The sequence below is a fragment of the Vitis vinifera genome, chromosome 19 (assembly GCF_030704535.1).
Source record: "Vitis vinifera cultivar Pinot Noir 40024 chromosome 19, ASM3070453v1".
In the NCBI taxonomy this organism is placed as follows: domain Eukaryota; kingdom Viridiplantae; phylum Streptophyta; class Magnoliopsida; order Vitales; family Vitaceae; genus Vitis; species Vitis vinifera.
This window is the reverse complement of record NC_081823.1, coordinates 1,296,488-1,309,057: the sequence shown is the minus strand read 5'-3', so window position 1 is coordinate 1,309,057 and position 12,570 is coordinate 1,296,488.

Sequence of the window (12,570 nt, the reverse complement as noted above, 5' to 3'; positions counted from 1 at the left end):
AAAACACAAAAGACAGATTCATGGGTGGTGGTTTTTGACTTGATCACATCTCTTCTATACATGGCCCAAGGTTATAAGAGATTTGTCATATGTACTAAAGGCACACAATAAAAGTGGATGAGGTGTCTGTCATCCCAAAGGAATCATGCCAAATGAAGTAATGGAGGGTAGATGAGGTGGTCAGAACAAGCTGATCATGAGCACCTTGTATTGGTCACCATGTTCACGAGAGGCTTCACTTCTTCAATTTCCCACATAAAGCTGACTCTTTACACAGTAATTAAATGGTCGTCCCACAGTTCAATCCCACTCAAATTGGGTTCAAAATTGGCGGCCTCAGTTACTTCCCAAAGGGGTTACTTCTGACAGTACACCTCAAGGCGCAAACCCACACTCAAAGGGGTTGGATATATGCAGACTCGTATCCATGTCTAGATACGTAATGAGAGAATGAGTTATTTAATTTCCTTATCTTCCTTCTGCCACAATATTAACTGCTAGCTGCTTTGAGTGTTCAAGGCCACCAATGAAGACCGGATCTCCAGGGGCCAAACAATGGGATTTTTGATAAAAGTACACTAATTTTAAAAAATAATTCTTAAATTACCGTATTAAAAAAATAATTTTAAATCTATGATAGTTTTTACCAAATAGGAAAAAAGGATGTTTATTTTCTTTATGAAGTTGGAAATCATCTCTTGAAAAAACGATTTCCACTGAAATATATATATATATATATATATATATATATATATATATATATATATATATATATATATATATATATATATATATATAAAATTAACCACTTAGAAATCATATGTTGAAAAGATGATTTTCAAAAGAAAAAAAAAAAGGTGAAAATTATCTCTTGAAGAAACGATTTTAAAAAATTTAATATATATTATAATACCATTAATTATCTATATATTATAAAAAGAAATAATACAATTTAATATAAAAATATATTATAAATCCAATTTGGAATTAAAAAATTAATTATACTCATACAATTATTATAAATATATATTATAAATTTAATTAATTTTATTTGCTAAATTTAATATAAGTTAAATAATATTTATCTATTATTTTTTCTTTCACTTTGCAATTTAAAAAAACTATTATCAATTTATGTGAAAAAATGAGTTAAAAAAAACAAATTTGTTATTAATTTATTAAATAATTATTTACAAAATATATAATTTTGTTTTGTTTTAATTTTATTATATAAATTTTAAAATTAAAAATATTAATTTTTAAGTTAAAATTTGTAGGAGAATTTATCTTTTGTATGACCTCCATTACATGCTTTATATCCTCAATTCCAATGCATTAGACTCATAGCCCATATAAGAGAATCTTACTTATTAACCTATTAATCCCCAATTCCAATGCATTAAACTCATAACCCATATAGGAGAATCTTACCTATTAACATATTATAGTTCATCACTTGCACTCAACCAATTTGAAGACCGTTTCCTATACTCATAGCTAGCCCATAGGAGAATTTTACCCATTGCATTCAACCAATTTGAAGATGTGTTGTCATTTCCACCAATTTAATATTCCATCAATTTGATCGTTTGAAACTCAAACATTCACCCCCTATCCTACACACTACACTCATCCTACCTTTTTCCACCTTTTCTTATGTTGAGAAAATTTGGATACAATGGAGAAAGGAAACACTCTCACACACTCACTTTTGTACAATAAAACTCTCTTAGAACAAAATAAGAACAAGAAGAAGAAGAACCCAAGAAAGGCTCAAACAAGTTCTTGGAACTTTGTCCAAAGACTCTATTTCCTCCCACCTCTAGAAATCTTTTTGGGAACTAAATGGAAATAGTCTTGGGATTGATCAAGCCTTTTCACTTTTCTGCATGAGATTTCAAAAAGAAGAAAAGTCATATATATAGCACTCTTAGGGTTGAAAAAAGGTTACAAGGATGAGAAAAAACTCATTGTCTTCCTCAATCTCTTCATCTTTGTCACATTCAAAATTAAATCATATGTTTAATTCACACATTAAACATGATTTAATCTCAAATGTGTAACTCTCTTACACTTAACCTCTTAGGTTTATAAAGTTACAAAGATGAGAAGACTCATTGTCTTCCTCAACCTCTTCATCTTTGTAACATTCAAAATTAAATCATATGTTTAATTCACACATTAAACATGATTTAATCTCAAATGTGTAACTCTCTTACACTTAACCTCTTAAGTTTATAAAGTTACAAAGATGAGAAGACTCATTGTCTTCCTCAACCTTTTCAAGTTTTGTAACATTTCAAAACTTAATCATGTGTTTAATTCACACATTAAAAGTGTAACCCTTCTTACACTTTATTTTCCAAAAGTTATTTTCAAAAGTGTAACTCTTCTTACACTTTATTTTTTAACCAACAATATATATATATTTATATAAATATAACAATCCCCCACTTGGTTAAAAATAAACATAAACCCTTATAACCTTAACAGTGAAAATGCATAAAATAAAATATCTTTCGATTTGAATTTTACCTTAGTGTAATTGTCACAAAGCTCCGTCGAAATCTCAGGTTGCTTGTAGCATTGAACCAGTTATTCCTTGTAACGAAACCGGTAACAACACACACACTTCCACTAACCACACGAGTGCCCATTATTTTCTTGCTTAGCACTTTTATGGCCATGTGCTCAATCCATTCATGAACTTTCTTGAAAGAAACTCCTACTCTCATGAGAGGCGGCACCACCCCTAAGTTCACATAGGTGAAATTCTTCCAGCATCCTTGTTACCTTTAAGATGCTTGTCACACATAGACTGAATTTCATTAAAAGCTTTAAGCTTAACCCTCCAACGGTAACAACCAGCATTAATCATCACAGATGGAACTCACATGTTCTAATGCTGCCACAACCCACTTATCAATGACTTGTTTTTACCCATTGAACTTAAGACTAGTCATTTCGTAGTATTAAGTTGGGTTACCATCATTGGTGAGTTTTATTTAAGGAGTTTTAGTCCCATCCCTCTAGATGTTATCCTTACTAAATCTCTTGTAAGAGGTTTAGTAAAAGGATCCGCCAAGTTTCCACTTGACCTCACAAATGAGATTGAGATGATTCCATTTTGAATCAATTGTCTTACATACTCATGTCTAATACTTATATGTCTAGACTTCCCATTGTACACTCCACTGTACGCACGAGCTAGAGTGGCTTGACTGTCACAATGTATCGACACTGTTGACACATTATTTGCAGTAAAAGGGATGTCCATCATGAGATCCCTAAGCCACTCAGCTTCTTTTCCAGTTGCAGCTAGAGCTATAAACTCTGCCTCCATGGTTGAGTGTGATATACAAGTCTGTTTCTTGGATCCCCAAGAGACAGCCCCACCACCAAGTGTAAACACCCAACCTGTGGTAGATAAATTATCTCCCACACTTGATATCCAGCTTGCATCTGAATATCCTTCAATTATAGCAGGAAACTTTGAATATTGGAGGCTTAGTTCTTTGGTATTTCTTAGGTAACCAAGAACTCTACCAATAGCTTTCCAATGTTCCATGCTTGGATTGCTAGTAAACCTACTTAGTTTACTAACTGCAAATGAAATGTCAGCCCTAGTACACTGAGCAGCATACATAAGACTTCCAATTGCACTTGCATACTCAAGTTGAGCCACCGATCTACCATTACTCTTTTCAAGTTTTATACTTGAATCAAATGGAGTATTAGCATCTTTAATCTTGAGATGACTAAATTTGCTAACTACTTTCTCAATATAGTGGGTTTGGTTCAAAGCATAACCCCCACTATTTCTTTTCACTTTGATACCCAATATAGTATCAACTTCTCCAAGATCTTTCATCTTGAAGGTTGAGGATAGAAACCTTTTCGTTTCTATTATTCCTCTCATGTCATCACTCAAGATTAACATGTCATCCACATATAGACACACTATGACCATATAGTCATCACAAGTCTTAGAATATAAGCACTTGTCCACATTGTTGTGTCTAAATCCATTCGAAAGAATAGCATGATCAAATTTTTCGTGCCATTGTTTGGGAGCTTGTTTTAAACCATATAATGATTTGACAAGCTTACACACTTTGTTTTCATTCCCCGGTAGAACAAAACCTTCCGGTTGTTCCATGTAAACCTCCTCATTGAGATCCCCATTCAAGAATGCCGTTTTGACATCCATTTGATGAACAAATAGATTATGAATTGATGCCAAAGCAAACAATATCCTAATCGATGTTGTTCTAGCCACCGGCGCATAGGTATCAAAATAATCAATACATTCTCTTTGTTTAAACCCCTTAGCTACTAATCTAGCCTTAAAGGTTTGAATCATGCCATCGGTGTGATATTTCCTTCGAAATACCCACTTGCACCCTATTGGTTTAGATCCTGGTGGAAGGTCTACCAATTCCCATGTTTGGTTGGACATAATTGAATCCATTTCATCATTGATAGCCTCTTTCCAAAAAGCAACATCTCTAGAAGCCATAGCTTCTTTGTATGTTTTGGGATCCTCCTCTATTTGAAGTACTATAGGAATTTTTCTTATAATATCTTCTCTATTTCCTTCTACTAAGTAGAAGGAAATTCTTTGAGAGTCAATCTCATCCGATCCCAACACTTTCTCTTTTCTAGCTCTTTGGCTTTTCCGAGGCACAATGGGTTGCTCAACAACTTTTGAAGGTGTCTCCTCTAGAGACTCTCCAACACTAGTAGGTACTTGAGAATTGCTATCACTCAACAAATTCTCAAAGAACTCTACCTCTCTTGATTCAATTATCACATTAGACTCCAAGTCTAATAGCCTATAAGCTTTGCTATTTGAGGCATAGCCTACAAATGCACACTTAATGGCTCTTGGACCCAATTTTGTTTTATTTGGATCCGTTTTCTTGCAATAAGCAAGACACCCCCACACTTTGAAGTAACCTATATTAGGCTTCCTTCCTTTCCATAACTCATATGGAGATATCTCATTTTTCTTCATAGGAATTCTATTCAAAATATGGCAAGCAGTAAACAAAGCTTCACCCCACAAATTGAAATTCAATTTAGCATGCAATAACATAGCATTCACCATTTCCAATAATGTTCTATTCTTTCTCTCCGCTATGCCATTGTGTTGAGGTGTATAGGGTGCGGTGCACTCATGTATTATGCCATATTCTTCACAAAAAGAATTGAATTCACTAGAGAAATATTCACCACCTCTATCACTTCTAAGCACCTTAATATTTTTTCCTAGTTGATTTTCAACTTTGGTTTTGTAAACTTTAAAGGCATTGAAAGTTTCACTTTTGTTTTTCAACAAAAACACATAGGTAAATCTAGAACAATCATCTATGAATGTAATAAAATACCTATTTCCACCTCTTGTTAACATGCCATTAAGTTCACAAAGATCACTATGTACTAAATCAAGCAAATTAGATGATCTCTCAACACTATGAAAAGGCTTTTTAATCATCTTTGATTTAACACATATTTCACATTTTTCAAATTTCTTGGTATCACAAGCAATCAAACCACATTTCACAATCCTTTTAATAGTGCTTAAACCAACATGTGCAAGCCTATTATGCCACAAAAATAAAGAATTTGAATCACACATATAAGCGGAAGTAGAAGCCATTTTAATGATATTGTCATTGGTACAAAGTTTGATCATCCCATCACAAGAATACCCCTTTCCCACAAAGTTCCCCGATTTGGATAAAATTAGCTTACCGGATTCAAACACCGCTTTGATACCCGGTTTGCCAAGCAAATCCCCACTAACCAAATTTTTATTCATATCGGGGACATACAATACATTTGTAAGGGTAACCTTTTTGCCGGAGGTAAAAACAACTTCAATAGTGCCCTTGCCAAGCACCTTGGATTTTCCTTCATTGCCCATTTGAACCTCTTGATCTCCCTTTGCATCTTCAAAGGTCTTGAAAAGAGATTTGTCATAGGTAACATGAACTGTGGCACAAGTATCATACCACCATCCTTGCACCTTTCCTTGGACAACGCACACATCGCTTAGTGTTGCAATGATCTCCTCATCAATTGCATTCACCACAGCCCCTTTTTGGTCCTTTCGGAACCTACACTCCCTAGCATAATGCCCGGGTTTTCCACACACAAAACAAGGACCTTTCTTGCCCTTAAATTGCTCTTGATTTTTCTTGGGGCTCATATAATTTCCGGAATTCTTTTTGTTGTTGTTATTTTTACCTCTAGGATGATTGGCCTTTGAAATCGCATTGGCTTTGTTAGTCCCACCATTGGACTCTTCTACCATTTTGTCTCTTGATCTCGATTCTTCCTCAATGCGAAGATGTTTTTGAATCTCCTCCAAGGAGTAATCTTCACTCTTGTGGAGAATCCTCTTCCGGTAACCTTTCCAACTTGATGGTAATTTAGCCACAATAGCACCAACTTGGAAGGCCTCCGGAAGTTCAATTTTGAGAACTTTCAACTTATTCACAATTACTTGCAACTCATGAATTTGTGGTAAGAGAGGCTTTTCATCAAAAAATTTGAAATCTATGTATTGAGAAATAAGAAACTTTTTGGTACCTTCTTCCTCGGCTTTGTACTTGTTTTCAAGAGCCTCCCAAATCTCCCTCGCGGAATTGGTGTTGGTGTAGAGATCATATAGCCTATCGGATAAGGCGTTCAAAATATGACCCCTACATATGAGCTCATCCTCCTCCCTCTTCTTCCTTGCCGCCACCACTTGAGGTGTGTCATTTTCCTTTGGTTCCGGTAATGGTGCCAAGGTAGGATCAAGGATGTAGAAAATCTTGAGTGCTGTGAGAAGGAATCTCACCTTGTCTTGCCACCTAGTGAAGTTGGAACCATCAAAACGATCCAACCTCACAAGGTCTTGGTTCATAATCTTGATAGTCTCTCCCTCCATTGAGAATAGAGTCTTTGATTGTTGAGAAAATTTGGATACAATGGAGAAAGGAAACACTCTCACACACTCACTTTTGTACAATAAAACTCTCTTAGAACAAAATAAGAACAAGAAGAAGAAGAACCCAAGAAAGGCTCAAACAAGTTCTTGGAACTTTGTCCAAAGACTCTATTTCCTCCCACCTCTAGAAATCTTTTTGGGAACTAAATGGAAATAGTCTTGGGATTGATCAAGCCTTTTCACTTTTCTGCATGAGATTTCAAAAAGAAGAAAAGTCATATATATAGCACTCTTAGGGTTGAAAAAAGGTTACAAGGATGAGAAAAAACTCATTGTCTTCCTCAATCTCTTCATCTTTGTCACATTCAAAATTAAATCATATGTTTAATTCACACATTAAACATGATTTAATCTCAAATGTGTAACTCTCTTACACTTAACCTCTTAGGTTTATAAAGTTACAAAGATGAGAAGACTCATTGTCTTCCTCAACCTCTTCATCTTTGTAACATTCAAAATTAAATCATATGTTTAATTCACACATTAAACATGATTTAATCTCAAATGTGTAACTCTCTTACACTTAACCTCTTAAGTTTATAAAGTTACAAAGATGAGAAGACTCATTGTCTTCCTCAACCTTTTCAAGTTTTGTAACATTTCAAAACTTAATCATGTGTTTAATTCACACATTAAAAGTGTAACCCTTCTTACACTTTATTTTCCAAAAGTTATTTTCAAAAGTGTAACTCTTCTTACACTTTATTTTTTAACCAACAATATATATATATTTATATAAATATAACATCTTACAATATAAATTACCTTCAAACTTCTTTATTCTTATTTTCACCTTCAAACTTCTTCATTCTTATTTTCCTCATATTCCTTACTTGAAACTCAGTTTTTCACATTCCATCACTTCTATTCATATCCCTCATTTTCTTTGGGAGACTTCTTAGTATATCTCATCTATTTTCTTCGATACTCACGTTGTTTATAAAGTAATATTTTTGGTTTATTTTTATTTCAAGTTATTTTGTAATGTATAGTTTTTATTATTATATAAGTTTTTAAATTTATTTGGATTATGTAATATTTGTTTGAATAATATTTATTGAAAATTATTATTTTAAATAGATTAAATTATTCAAAAAAATAAAAGATATATTATTTTATTAGTAGGTAATATTTTTGCCTTTATTTCATATTTATTGTGTAATGCATGATAGATATTTGTTGTTATATGTATTTTTTTAATTTATTGGATTTATGGTAATTTTGTTAGAATATTATTTGTTGTAAATTATCATTATATAAAGATAAATGAATTAAATCATTCAAAAAATAAAAATGATATTAGTTTATTTAATTAATATGAAATAATAGGATTATTGCTTATTTTTATCAATCAAATAATACGTTTTATAAAATATTAAAATTTAAATTTAAAAATCAAATAAAATATTAGTAAAATGAGAATGAAAAATAATAATAATAGAATAATTATATATCTATATATTTTGCATAATATATGATTTAAAAAATATTAAAATCTAAAAAATAAAAATACAACATTATTCGAAATTATGAATTTATCCTATATATATATATATATTTAAATTAATATTAGCTTTAAATCATTGAAAAAATTGTTGTAAAACAATAAGATGTAAAAATAAAAATAAAAGTAGAAATAAAACTAAAATGTTATTTGATTTATTTAAATAGATATTTAAATGTATAATATATATATATATATATATCTAAAAGTAATTGTGTATAATATAAAATAGTAACAGTGAGTATTAAATATATATAATATGTAAATTTACATTTAAAATGTTGTATTATATACATTTAAATATCCATTTAAAAAAAAAAGAATGATATAGTTGTAAAATGTTAGAATATATAATAAAAAAATGAATTTAGTAATATTTGTTAGTAGTAAATTATTTGTTTGCATATAATATTATTTAAAAAATATTAAAATATAAGAAATATAAATAGAACATTATCCAAAATTATGAATTTATATTATATTTAAAAAAAAATTAATATTAATATTAAATTGTTGAAAACATTCTTGTAAGATATTGAGAGCTAAAAATAAAAATAAAAATAAAAATAAAAATAAAAGTAGAAATTATTGAAATTGATATTTTAATGTATAATATATATATATATATATATATATAATGTAATTGTGTATAATATAAAATAGTAATGTGAGTATTAAAGGTATATAATATCTATTTAAATATTAAATGTATATAATATATATTTAAATATTTAAATATTATATACATTTAAATATCCATTTTAAAAAAGAAAAGAAAGATATAATTGTAAAATGTTAGAATATATAATAAAATAAAATAAATAAATTTAGTAATGGTTGTTAGTATTAAATCATTTTTTTGCATATAATATTATTTAAAAAATATTAAAATATAAGAAATATAAGTAGAACATTATCCGGAATTATGAATTTATCTTATATATTTTATAAAAATTAATATTAGTCTTAAATTGTTGAAAAAATTCTTGTAAGATATTGAGAGCTAAAAATAAAAATATAAATAAAAGTAGAAATAAAACTAAAATATTCTTTGATTTGTTTAAATGGATATTTTAATGTGTGTGTATATGTATATATATATATATTTTAAAGTTATTGTGTATAATATAAAATAGTAACCTTGAGTATTAAAGGTGTATAATATTGTAGATTCCTATTGAACTTGAGATTTTTTCTCAGACCCGGGAAGAGTTGGCAACATCTTAAAAGAGTGGGGGACCCCTTTCTACCAAGAACAAGCTGCATGGATATGTGGCAAAGAGCATGGCTCAATATGGTGGTGGTTGACGGTGATGACATCCTCCTTGAACAAGGAGCAGTGAAACGGGTAGTGGCTTGCGGGAGAAGACGGAAATAGGGGAGGGGCAAAAAGGCTTAAGAAGGGCAAGAGAGGTTAAAAAAGGGTTTGGAGGAAAATTTGAGAGAGGTTGAGTGGGCACCAGTGAGGAACCTTAGAGAGAAACCGAAGAAGAAGCAGAGAAGAAGCTCGTCGGTTCGGTTTAGGTATGATTTTGGCATTCTTTTGTATTTTCTCATCCCAGACTATTCTACCCTGTTTCTTGATGATTTTTGGGTTCATTTGCTGATTGGTGTGGACGTCAAGGGCCACTTGTTTGCTTTGCTATACCTGTTTTTTTTATGTGCGTGCTCTGTTAGGGCCTCATGTTTTGATATCTTTGCTTATCTCTAGAAAATATTTGATGTATTAATCTTTCCTTGAATTTGATAAATAGTGCTTCATAAGATCTTTCCGCCTGTATCTAGCCCATTGATTATAATGAAATGGAACTAAATGAAGCATCATTTCTTCTTTTTGTACATGCCTTATTTTTCTTCATTTTGCTTTCTATTTTTGGCATTTTTTGGAGTGTTGGATTCATGTTCAGTTTGGCCGTCTGGATTTGGGGTGTTTCTGAGAGAGATTAGCATTAGAGTCTTTGGGAGACATTGCCCTCTTGTCTATTTGGTGAACTAAAGGTTACCTATCTAAGGAAAGCTTGAAGGAATGGCCTGAGTTGTCATCACCAGCCGCATCACAATAGCCAGTTGGTTCACTGAATATGTCCAAGGCTGATTTCGGAATGGCTTCCCAACCACATGGATAATTTTACAGAGTTGGACCATACCCTGCATGCGTGAAACGCTATTTTCGCATGGCCACCTTCGATCCTATGTTTTCCATTTCCCACTGAACGCGTCTCCTGCCCACCGAACCCGTTTTCCCTACACCACGTATCCTCCATGCCCATCTTTAAACCCACTTGTCTCTCTAAATTTTCACATACCCATTTTCTCCATTTATCTCATCCATTGCAGTAACTCCTTTCACCATCAAACCATCGCTAAACCATCACTTGCACCACCACCCAAACCACCTGCCCCTTCCATCACCACCGCCAACCCATTTTCCATTATCAAGCCACTCGAAGCTGTTAAGGTTGCTATTACAATGCACCAAGTGTGTTGTCATGGACAATTTAGACGACTCAAGCGATCCTTTGCCAGAGATTCCAGCACGGTTGCCGCTGTTCGGGACGTCGTTGGAGCGAGTCGCAACTTACTTCGCAGATGTGCTTCAGGTGTGTATAACCAGCTCGTGCCTTGATACCCACACGCCTTTAGTTGGCTTTCATAGTTCCTCCTGTAGGGACCCCTCCTCCTGATGACACATGACACACATTTCTATCCGGATCAGCTTCATCTGGATTTCCCCAAGAGTACACGTGGCGCGCTTCTCCTATCCAGACTCCCTCAAGGAGAGGCACACGACACTCACAAACATAACATCCGGACGACCGCCACATCGCATCCGGACGACCGACATATACTATCCGGATATGTTTGTCCGGATCATTGACTGAAGTAAGCAAGTATTGCACGTCATCATAACAGCCTGCCATGGCCCACGTTCCGCCACCTGTAGAGTGAAAGGACAGGAATGAAGTGACGGAAAGTCACTTCCCACGATCTCTGACAGCCGTGGCGCCTCCCACGATCTCTGTCAGCCGCCCGTAGGGTGATGATGGCCCTGCTACCACCTAGTGGCATCATGGCAAGCCAAAATATCTCCCTACCATTAAAGAGGAAAACAAAGCTTCTGGTACTATATATATGAACCTTCACACAAAGAGGAAGGTAAGCTTGCTATACCTAGTAAAAGACCAACTGATTTATCTCTCTGAACCATGGCTAACAAAATCATCGGAAGGTGCGTCCGGACACCCTGTCTGGACGTCTTTTGCAGGAACGACTGAACTAAGAACTTATATTGGTTGAGATCGTGCGCCCATCCATTTGGCAACTATGTGGATTATCAGGGACGCGAGGCCTCAACAAGTTCCTCACACCAACCAATGATAATCTGCTGACCCAGATCAAGGATGACTTTACTGAAGGGAAAGACTTGGTAGTGAGTGTGATATATGCAATGAGAGAGGAACCAATTTGTGCTCTTTGCATGCGGGCAGCTTGGGTCATGGCGGAGCTGGCTTTGATCGAGGGTGATTTCCAAGAGCTCTCGTTGCAACAATAGCACTTTCATTTGCCTAGACGATTGGTGATGCAAATCCTAGTGGAAGGGAACTTCGTATAGGGGTAAAGAACGGTTTAAGACAACTGAGCAATGACCCATCTTCAATCATATCTAGTCACAACATACATCTTGGTGTTCTTGCTATAGCTTGGCAATGCAGCAAAAATCCATCTGCAGTAGCTCATTTCCAAGCAATCAATATGCTATATTCCTAGGTCAACCTACCATGCATTTTTATAAATAGGTTTCTAAGTGGGGTTTTCCAAGAAAAAAAATAAATTGTTGGGGCAGCCCATGCATGGCCACCTTGGGCATGTAATGGTCATGTCCCACCCTTCTTATTAATTTTTTTATCATCCTACATGTCAGAATCAAAACTCTCAAAGATTTGGTTTTCAAATATTTTTTTTTTACTCCGTTTCTTTAGTTCTTCAAAATTCCCATTATTGAATGTAATTTTTAAAATTCCATCTTTAAATAAATATATATATATATTTAAAAAAAAAAATTCCT